This window comes from Cucurbita moschata, unplaced genomic scaffold (genome assembly GCF_002738365.1).
Source record: "Cucurbita moschata cultivar Rifu unplaced genomic scaffold, Cmos_1.0 Cmo_Scf00019, whole genome shotgun sequence".
NCBI classification, from domain to species: Eukaryota; Viridiplantae; Streptophyta; class Magnoliopsida; order Cucurbitales; family Cucurbitaceae; genus Cucurbita; species Cucurbita moschata.
In genome coordinates, this window is record NW_019268535.1 from 2297219 (window position 1) to 2306505 (window position 9287).

Consider the following 9287-nt stretch of genomic DNA (forward strand, 5'->3'; position numbering starts at 1 on the left):
AAAAAAAAAAAAAAAAAAAAAAAAAAAAAAAAAAAAAAAAAAAAAAAAAAAAAAAAAAAAAAGTTAACATTAAACAAAACTCAAATAGACATTTCCTTATTTAAAAGATTAGAAATTTGAATCCTCACCCAGAAGGCATCACAAATCTTGGAGATAACAAAACATTAACCTGTGCATGGGTCATCTTTGTATTGAGAAACAAACTTCTTCACTATCTTGCAAATCCTTTCACCTTCAGCGCTTTCAAAGGTCGTTCCTTCTCCCACCATCTAGTTTTCGGTCGTCACAAATATTCTCAATTTTCTTATTCATTACAATTGATTTATGTAAATAATTGGATGTATTATCTTACCTCTGTTATTATCTTGTGAAAGACCAAATCGGTAACCGTTGACTGATTGATATGGACTATCTGAGTTTCATTTTCTTGAAGCAGCTGGAGGATTTGTCTTAAAACCAAATGATAATCAAACCCAGTAATCAAAAGAAACTCCAACGAAGAACCCACCGATGAGCATCAACTTGCACCAATAATCTTGCTTCAATTTCACCTCTCCTTAGGTTTTTTTCTCCCAATCCCATTAGTTTCTCTCTCTTCACTTTCAATTTCTCCACGTTCTCCTTCAATTGATTTATGTAATTTGTGGCGTTTTCTAGCTGATCAGGTAGTGTCGTATCACCTTCCTACAAGCAACTCAAAATTTTTTTCGGAATTATTTAAACAAATTTTCTCATCATCTAAACATGATAAAAATACAGAGAGTAAGAAAAAAATGAAACGTTGAGCTTTGGTTGGGGACAAGAGAATAGAGGTGGGAGAAAAGGGCCTTCATCTCTTCTCTTCTATTCCTCTCTACGATCTTTCGGTCTGTTTTTGCCGATGATAAAAAATGGATGAACTTGTCCGCCATGGTTGAAAACTTTCAAAACCCTGAAAAAAACATTGTAATCTTTAAAAGAAAAAAAATAATTAATGATTATTTTCCACATGTTTTTTAACTTGAGGGGCACAGGTTCACAAACCAAAAAAAATATCGAGAATCTAGCACAAACATGACAACGAAAACATGGAAGAGTAGGGAAAAGTGAACATCAATTATCATCATTGTCCATATTCAAAATAGGGCTTTGTTGGTGCCACCACAACCACAACTTTGGGGATAAGAATTATTCTCTCTTCGTTCATAAAAGTTCAACGGAAAATGATTAACGATCGATATAATCGATCGAGAAAAAATTAACACGAGTAGTGGACTATACATTCAAAATTCTTTTAGTAATGTGAAATTATTATAAAAGATGACCTTTAAAAATACTCGAGCCATGTTTAGCATTTTTTAAAACAAATGTAGGAGTCTCATATATGGATGACGGTGTCAACTGCAAAAGCCATGAAATCAAGTCACGACAGTTAAATTTTCTCACGATAAGTCAACAACATTTTATTCTTAAACTTTGAGAAGGGACGATATGAACCAAGAGATATCAATCATACAATATACTTCAATGAAGATGTGAAAAAAATGTTGTTAAGATTATCAAAATATATTTCAGTTCATGCCACATTGAAGAAGAATGAAGCCTCGTTGTTATAAGTTTTGGGTGAATCATAATTTAGAATAATTTAGTTGGTGTTTCTTTAATGTATTTTAAGGTCTATACATAGTGGCTAACTATGGCCGTAAAGTATAGTTAATTATGATAATAAAGTAGGAAGGTTACAACTTTTTGAAAGCCTCATAAAAGGTTAAGAGTTTACATTTTATGGCTATATAATGCCATGTATGTTATTTTTGTTCGACAAACTTGAAAAATGTTGTAAAAAGAGCATTTGTGCTTTTCTTTCACCAATGACTAAATTTCTTTGCAATTGTATATAGTTTAGGTTACATGTAAAATCATTCATGCTCAACATGATCAATTTTGCTTTGTGGAATGATTCGAATCTCAAACAAGTGTTTTTGTCTTCAGATATTCGATTAATTTTTATAACGATGAAAGCATGGGAGGATTCATAGTTAAAACTAGTAAGCCTTTTTTAATATTCGATATCAAAAATTTCACCAAAAAATTACTTATTTCAAATTAATTTTTTAAAAAATTGATTGAGCATCACTCCAATTTTATGGGAATAATGTGCAAACGCACTATTAAGTTGGATATCAAAAGTGTTTTTAACCCAACCTTTTAAGATTCTTGACCAAACCTATAAAGACAAGGGCTTTAAATCACGTATTGACACAATTGAACTCTAGGAATAAGCTACCAAATGCAAGTAAAAAGTGGTGGGGTATCCTAGATGATGTGTTTTTGCCAAAGATTTGTTCAATCGACTGCACATGGCACGAGACAAGTGTGAGTTGCAGTCGGTAGGTTCTGACTCCCACATATCAACAGATAAGGTGGTGACCTTCACATGGCGTCCATTCGACTAGGTGAGAGTTAAGACAAACAAGTATAATGATGCAACTGAATAGGATGATGTATCATCCAACACACTAAGAAGAGTGTGTGTTAATGTCAAATGGAGACATAAGCAAAGATTGGAGACAATGAGGCGACATGAGTTTCGAAGACAAGCTCAAAGAGGTCCAGTTAGGACCCCGAGCCATAGTCTCAAAATTCAATTAGGGATCTGAAGATGTTAAAGCTCGTTGAATACGAACTCGTTATTTAAGAAACATAAATAATGAACATCTAATATGAATAATGAGAAAAGTTCATCTTTTATTTTAAACAAAAATTAGTGAAGAAAGTTCATCATTTAAAAATTATAGATTTGCATTTATACCTGCCTTAAAGCGTCATATTAAAATGCAAACGAAAGCGTCATATTACAATGCAAACATCGTAAATCTTCAAGATTAGTCAATGTTTTAGACAAACATTAAACGGTCTATTTACCATCTTTGTACTGTGAAACAAACTTCTTCACTGTCTCACAGATCCTTTCTCCATCAACACCTTCGGAGTTCATCCCTTCTCCCACCATCTAGTTTTCAATTGTCACAAATATTATCAACTTACTTACCCATTATAATTGATTTATGTAATTAATTAGAGGATAATATATATATATATATATATATATATATATATATATATATATATATATATATATATATATATATATATATTCATGTAATTAATCAGAAACATTTGATGTATTATCTTACCTGAGCTACTATCTTGTGAAAAACTCGATCTATGATCGTTGAGTGATTGATATGGACGATCTGAGTTTCGTTTTCTTGAAGCAGCTGAAGGATTTGACTTAAAACCAAGTGATAATCAGATCCAGTAGTCAAGAGAAACTCCAATGAAGAACCCACTTGATGAGCTTCAACTTGCACCAATAATCTTGCTTTAATTTCACCTTCTTGTGATCCCATTAACTTCTCTCTCTTCTCTTTCAATTTCTCTACGTTCTCCTTCAATTGTCTTATATAATTTGTGGCATTTTCTAACTGAACCGGTAGTGTCGTTTCACCTTCCTACAAGTAAATCAAAATCTTCTATTTAAACAAATTTTCTCATCATCTAAACAAGATAAAAATATAGAGTACAAAAAAAAAACGAAACCGTTGAGCTTTGGTTGGGGACAAGAGAATGGAGTGTGGAGAAAAGGGTCTTCATCTCTATGATCTTTCTATCCGTTTTGGTCGATGTTGAATAATGGATGAAGTTGTCCGTCATGGTTGGAAACTTGAGAACCTTAATAAGTTCTGGTTTTTTCGAAGAATAGTTAGTATAATGAAAATAGAGATATAAAAGAAAACAATGTAATATTTAAAAGAAAAAAATGGTTAAATCATATAAATTATTTTCTGACACGTTTTTTAATTTGAGGCACATAGGTTCACAAACCAACAAAAAAAAGTGTTGAGAATCTAGCACAAACATCATAGGGAACATTTGGAAGTGTAGGGAAAAGTGAGTATCAATTAAGAACATCCTTGTCCATATTCAAAATGTGGCTTTGTTGGTGCCACCACAACCACAACCACAACTTTGGGGATTAGTATTGATACTCAACTTGCATGACCTTTCCAGGTCATGTTCTTATACATTTGCATAAAACAACGAAAAATATTTGACATAAAAGTAAAATAACACTGAAAAAAATATTAAAAATGATACTCTAGACTAACCTAAGATCTACAAAAGAAAATGCAACTAATTTAATGCAGATTTTATGGATTTTATCGCGACACCGCCGTCAACCGTACAGGGGTGTCTTGCTTTTACTAGCACTATAAGAATATAACAAGGCTTGAGTATTTTAAGAAATAATCAGTAAGTGACCCACTATTAACGTTAGTAAATGCAAACACATGCAATATGAATGAAACCTATCATTTAAAATCATATTCTTTTAGGAGGTCTTGAGTCCGGAGAAGTTGGATGTGTAGTACTTCTCCACACACGACCCGCACGTGCAAGTATGAGCCCACCAAGTGGGACTCGCACACCCCCTGAGCCTGTTGGTCGGGCTAGCTCCTCTAGGCTGTAATCGAACACTTGGAGGTACAATGACTGTCGTACACCATGCTAACCATGAAGATCATTTCAATCTCACAGGGTACGAGTTTGTACTCATCATAAGAGGAAAATATCCCGACGAACGTGACAATAATGCATGAGGTTTCCATATTTTCCATGGTAAATAAGTCATGCTTGACAACCCCATTCATTTCTCACATATTTCACTCGGTAATATGCTTTCATAAATCATTTTGTTCCTGACACAACTTTCAAATCATAGTTTTAGGGGTTCTGCATGGTAAAATTCCTCATTTCAATACATATCATAGCATGTCATAACGTGTCATGATCGTATTCATATCATAGTATACCATGACATCTCATAATATAAGATAATTCATCGTAACATAATTTGACGTTTCATTTATATTACAATGTTATTTGGCATATCTTGATATATCATATAGAAGCAGATATCAAACATATCACACATATGACATGTGCAGGGTTACTGGGCACGTGTCATCATACATATCAACAGTTGAGTCACTTACTTAATTGTCCTAGGCCAAAGCTACTACTATCCCTTTAATGTTAACTTAACACTTCTCACTCAAATTTAATTTTACATTCTAACGTGAGAATTCACTCACTCAATTTTTCATAAAATAATTTAAATTTACTACTAATCACTTAAATCAACTAAACCTAATTTTTGCCTCATATAATTTAAATTTACTCTAAATAATTTAAACTTGGTAAACCTAATTTTCTATAAAATAATTTAAACTAAACCTAATTTTCTAGATTTAAACTAACTAAAAGGTAGTCATTAGACACTTCTAAAGAGTTGAAACTAGTAGAAGAGAGTCCACGCATATCAGATCCAAGCCGAATCAGCTCAAATGTCAACCTAGAGCCAGCATGAAGTGTGTTCTTCGATTGGCTTCGAACCGTTCAAGTGAGATGAATAGAAGTAAGGGACCTCCCTTTTACAGTGGAGTTTAACTCCTCACTTTCTCAACATAACCGATGTGGGACAACTTTCACTTTCCTTTTTTTTTTCTTTCTAATTTTTGGTTGTTATATCTTACACATCTAAAAGGAACTTCTATTCTTGAAAGTGTCTTAATCTTGGTTCTGTAAATAGTATTTTCCTAGTACAGAAGACCTTCATTTCCTTGGTTAAAATACTTAGTGGTCTTGTCTCGTAACTTAGGTCATCGTCTATCTGTAAGGACTCGTAATCTATGATGTGAGTTAGGTCATCCAAGTATTTCCGAAGCACAGATACGTGGAATACGGTATGAACCACAAAGAGGGACGATGATAGAACTAATTTGTATGCCACCGATCCAATCTGATCTATAATGCCAAAGGGTCTGATGAAACATGGGTTCAGCTTTCCCTTTCGTCCAACCCTTAAGACGTCTTTCATTTGGAATAACTCTATTCATTCACGTGAACATACAATCAGTACAGTCTCATTCATTCTTCACCTATTACACTCTGTCACATAAACTTTCATAAATCATTTCATTCTTCACCTATGACATATCATTAACGTATCAGAATGTTCGATGGTTATTCATAGTACAATAATTGTGGTCGGCTGCAGCCACCGTAAAAGTGAAGATAGGGAGAAAGGAAATGATAAAAGAAAATTTTGGTCATTTTTTTAATGATGAAAGTATGGGAGGATTCAAAGTTTAAACACCTTAAAACCCTTTTCTATACTCGATATCAAATATTTCACTAAAAATTTACTTATTTCAAATTAGTTTTTTTTTTTTAAATGGGTTGAACATCACTCAATTTTGTGAGAATAATGTGCAAACGCACTATTAAATTGGATATGAAAAGTGTTTTTAACCCAACCTTTTCAGATTCTTGACCAAACCAATAAAGACAAGGGCTTTACATCACATCATGACACTGATTTAACTCTAGGAATCAGCTACCAAATGCATGTTAAAAGTGGTGGGGAATCCTAGACGTATGCGTTTTTGCCAAAGCTTTGCACTCTACTTGTTATTACTGGCCATAATAATAATATACATTATAAGATCCCTTAGCTACACAAATCAACGTCGTCTAATTTGTGAGGTAAGAGTTTCGTGAGAATTCACTCCGAACGTGGTGTTACAACCTCACTAAGAAGACAGTAGATTGTGATCCCACATGTCGACAGACAAGTTGGTGACCCTCAAGTGGTGCCCATCTGACTAGGTGAGGGCTGAGATAGATAAGTGTCATGATGTTGCCGAAAATGATGATGTCTCATCCAACACACCAAGAAGAGTGTGCATTAATGTCAAACTGAGACATAAACAAGATGGAGGGAGTGAGACAACACGAGATTCAAAGACAAGCTCGAAAAGGATCGGGTAGGACAGATGACTAAAACTTCACATAACTTTTCTCCTCCATCGTATCTTTACATTCACATCGGTGGCATATAACAAAATCATTATATTGAAGTCGAGTTAAATCTCGATCTCCATATTTAATTGAAAAACTCAAAATAAAATTGTGGCTATAAAACTTTTAAGAATAGTCAAAAGAAAATTTAGTTAATGTTAAACAAAATTCAAACTAAACCATTTCATCGTTGTAAGATTAGAGATTTGAATCTATGTCTGGGCTCTCATTCTATCTAAATTAAATGGTAATTCTCGTTTAAATCAAAATAAAGACCTGATTTGTTGAATAGAGAAAACACAGAGTTGAAACCTAAAACATCACATTACAATGTAAACTAAAGAAAGTTTTGAATACTAAGATTTTGAAGCATTGAATCAAAAGAGACTGACCTCGTAAATCTTCAAGATCAATCAATGTTTTAGACAAAACATTAAGCAGTGTGTTGATCATCTTTGTACTGCGAGACAAACTTCTTCACTGTCTCACAAATCCTTTCACCTTCGGCGCCTTCAGAGGTCGTCCCTTCTCCCACCATCTAGTTTTCAATCGTCACAAATATTATCAATTTTTTACTCCTTATAATTAATTTTCTAATTAATTAGAGGACAATATATATAGATTCATGTAATTAATCAGATAAATTTAATTTATTAACTTACCTGAGCTATTATCTTGTGAAAAGCTCGATCTGCAACCGTTGATTGGTTGATATCGATAATCTCAGTTCCATTTTCTTGAAGGAGTTGAATGATTTGTCTTAAAACCAACGAATAAACAGACCCAGTAGTCAAAAGAATTTCCAACAAAGAACCTACTCGATGAGCTTCAACTTGCACAATTAATCTTGCTTTATTTTTACTAGTGATGGTACTTTTTTCTCCCAATCCCATTAGTTTCTCTCGCTTCTCTTTTAATTTCTTCACGTTCTTCTTCAATTGTTTTATGTAATTTGTAGCGTTTTCTAGTTGATCCGGCAGTGTCATTTCACCTTCCTACAAACAACTCAAAATTTTCTCGAAGTTATTTAAACAAATTTTTTCATCATTCAAACACTATAAAAATATAGAGAGTAAGAAAAAAAAATGAAAAGAAACCGTTGAGCTTTGGTTGGGGACGAGAGAATGAAGCTCGGATAAAAGGGCCTTCATCTCTTCTCTTCTATTCCTCTCTATGATCTTTTCGTCGGTTCTTATGGATGGTGGACAATAGATGAAGTTGTCTGCCATTGTTGGAAACTTGAAAACCTTAAAAACTTATGGTTTTATGTCTTCGTTAGCTTAATGAAAATCAACGTACAAAAGAAAATATTAATATTTAAAAAGAAAAAAAAATGGTTAAATCATATGAATTATTTTCCACACGTGTTTTAACTTGAGGCACATAGGTTCACAAAAAAAACCAACAAAAAGTAGTGAGATTCTAGCACAAACATGATAAGGAAATTATGCAAGTGTAGGGAAAAGTGAGTATCAATGAAGAACATCCTTGTCCATCCTCACAACGTGGCTTTGTTGTTGTCATCACAACCACAACTTTCAACAGGAAAAAGTGAAATCTCACCTCAGTTGAGGAGGGAAATAAAACATTTCTTATACCGATGCAAAAACTTTTCCCTAGCAGATGCATTGTAAAACCGTGAGGCTGACGGCGATATATAATGTACCAAAACAGACAATATTTCTTAGCGGTGGGGTAGAGATGTTACAAATGGTATCAGGTCAGGCACTGGGCTATGTGCTAGTGAGGACATTAGACCTTCGAGAGGGTGGATTGTGAGATCTCATATCGTTGGAGAGGGAAATGAAACATTTCTTATAAACGGTGTGGAAACCTCTCTCTAGCAGACGCGTTGTAAAACCATGAGGCTGATGACGATACTTAATGGGCCAAAACAGACGATATTTGTTAGCGGTGGGGTTGAGATGTTACAAATGGTATCAGAGTCCGATACTAGGTTATGTGCCAGTGAGGACGTTGAGCACTCAAGAGGTGGATTGTGAGATCTCATATCGATTGGAGAGGGGAACGAAACATTCCTTATAACAATGTAAAAACCTCTCCTTAACAAACATGTTGTAAAACCATGAGACTAACTACGATACTTAACGAGACAAAACAGACAATATCTGCTAGCGATGAATTTGGGCTGTTATACTTGACCATCTCGATAAGCCTCCTCATTGTGGATGTAGTCGTATGCATGATCTATGTGATCCCATTTGTGAAAGGTGAAAATTGATAAACAGTTAATGCACTAAGACGTGGATTTTAACCGATGAACAATTATTAAGCTATCGATTTGAATTCATATGCCAACTAAACCCTAGGGTGCTGACACCGACAATGGGAGTGGTTGCTGCCATGGAAGAAGTAAAGAC

The 9287-nt window shown here is 34.0% G+C and overlaps 1 pseudogene; it reads right to left on the reverse strand.

Annotated features, from left to right (window-relative positions):
- Positions 1-2887: 2887 nt before the first annotated feature.
- LOC111457230 lies at positions 2888-3766 on the reverse strand (annotated as a pseudogene).
- Positions 3767-9287: the final 5521 nt, after the last annotated feature.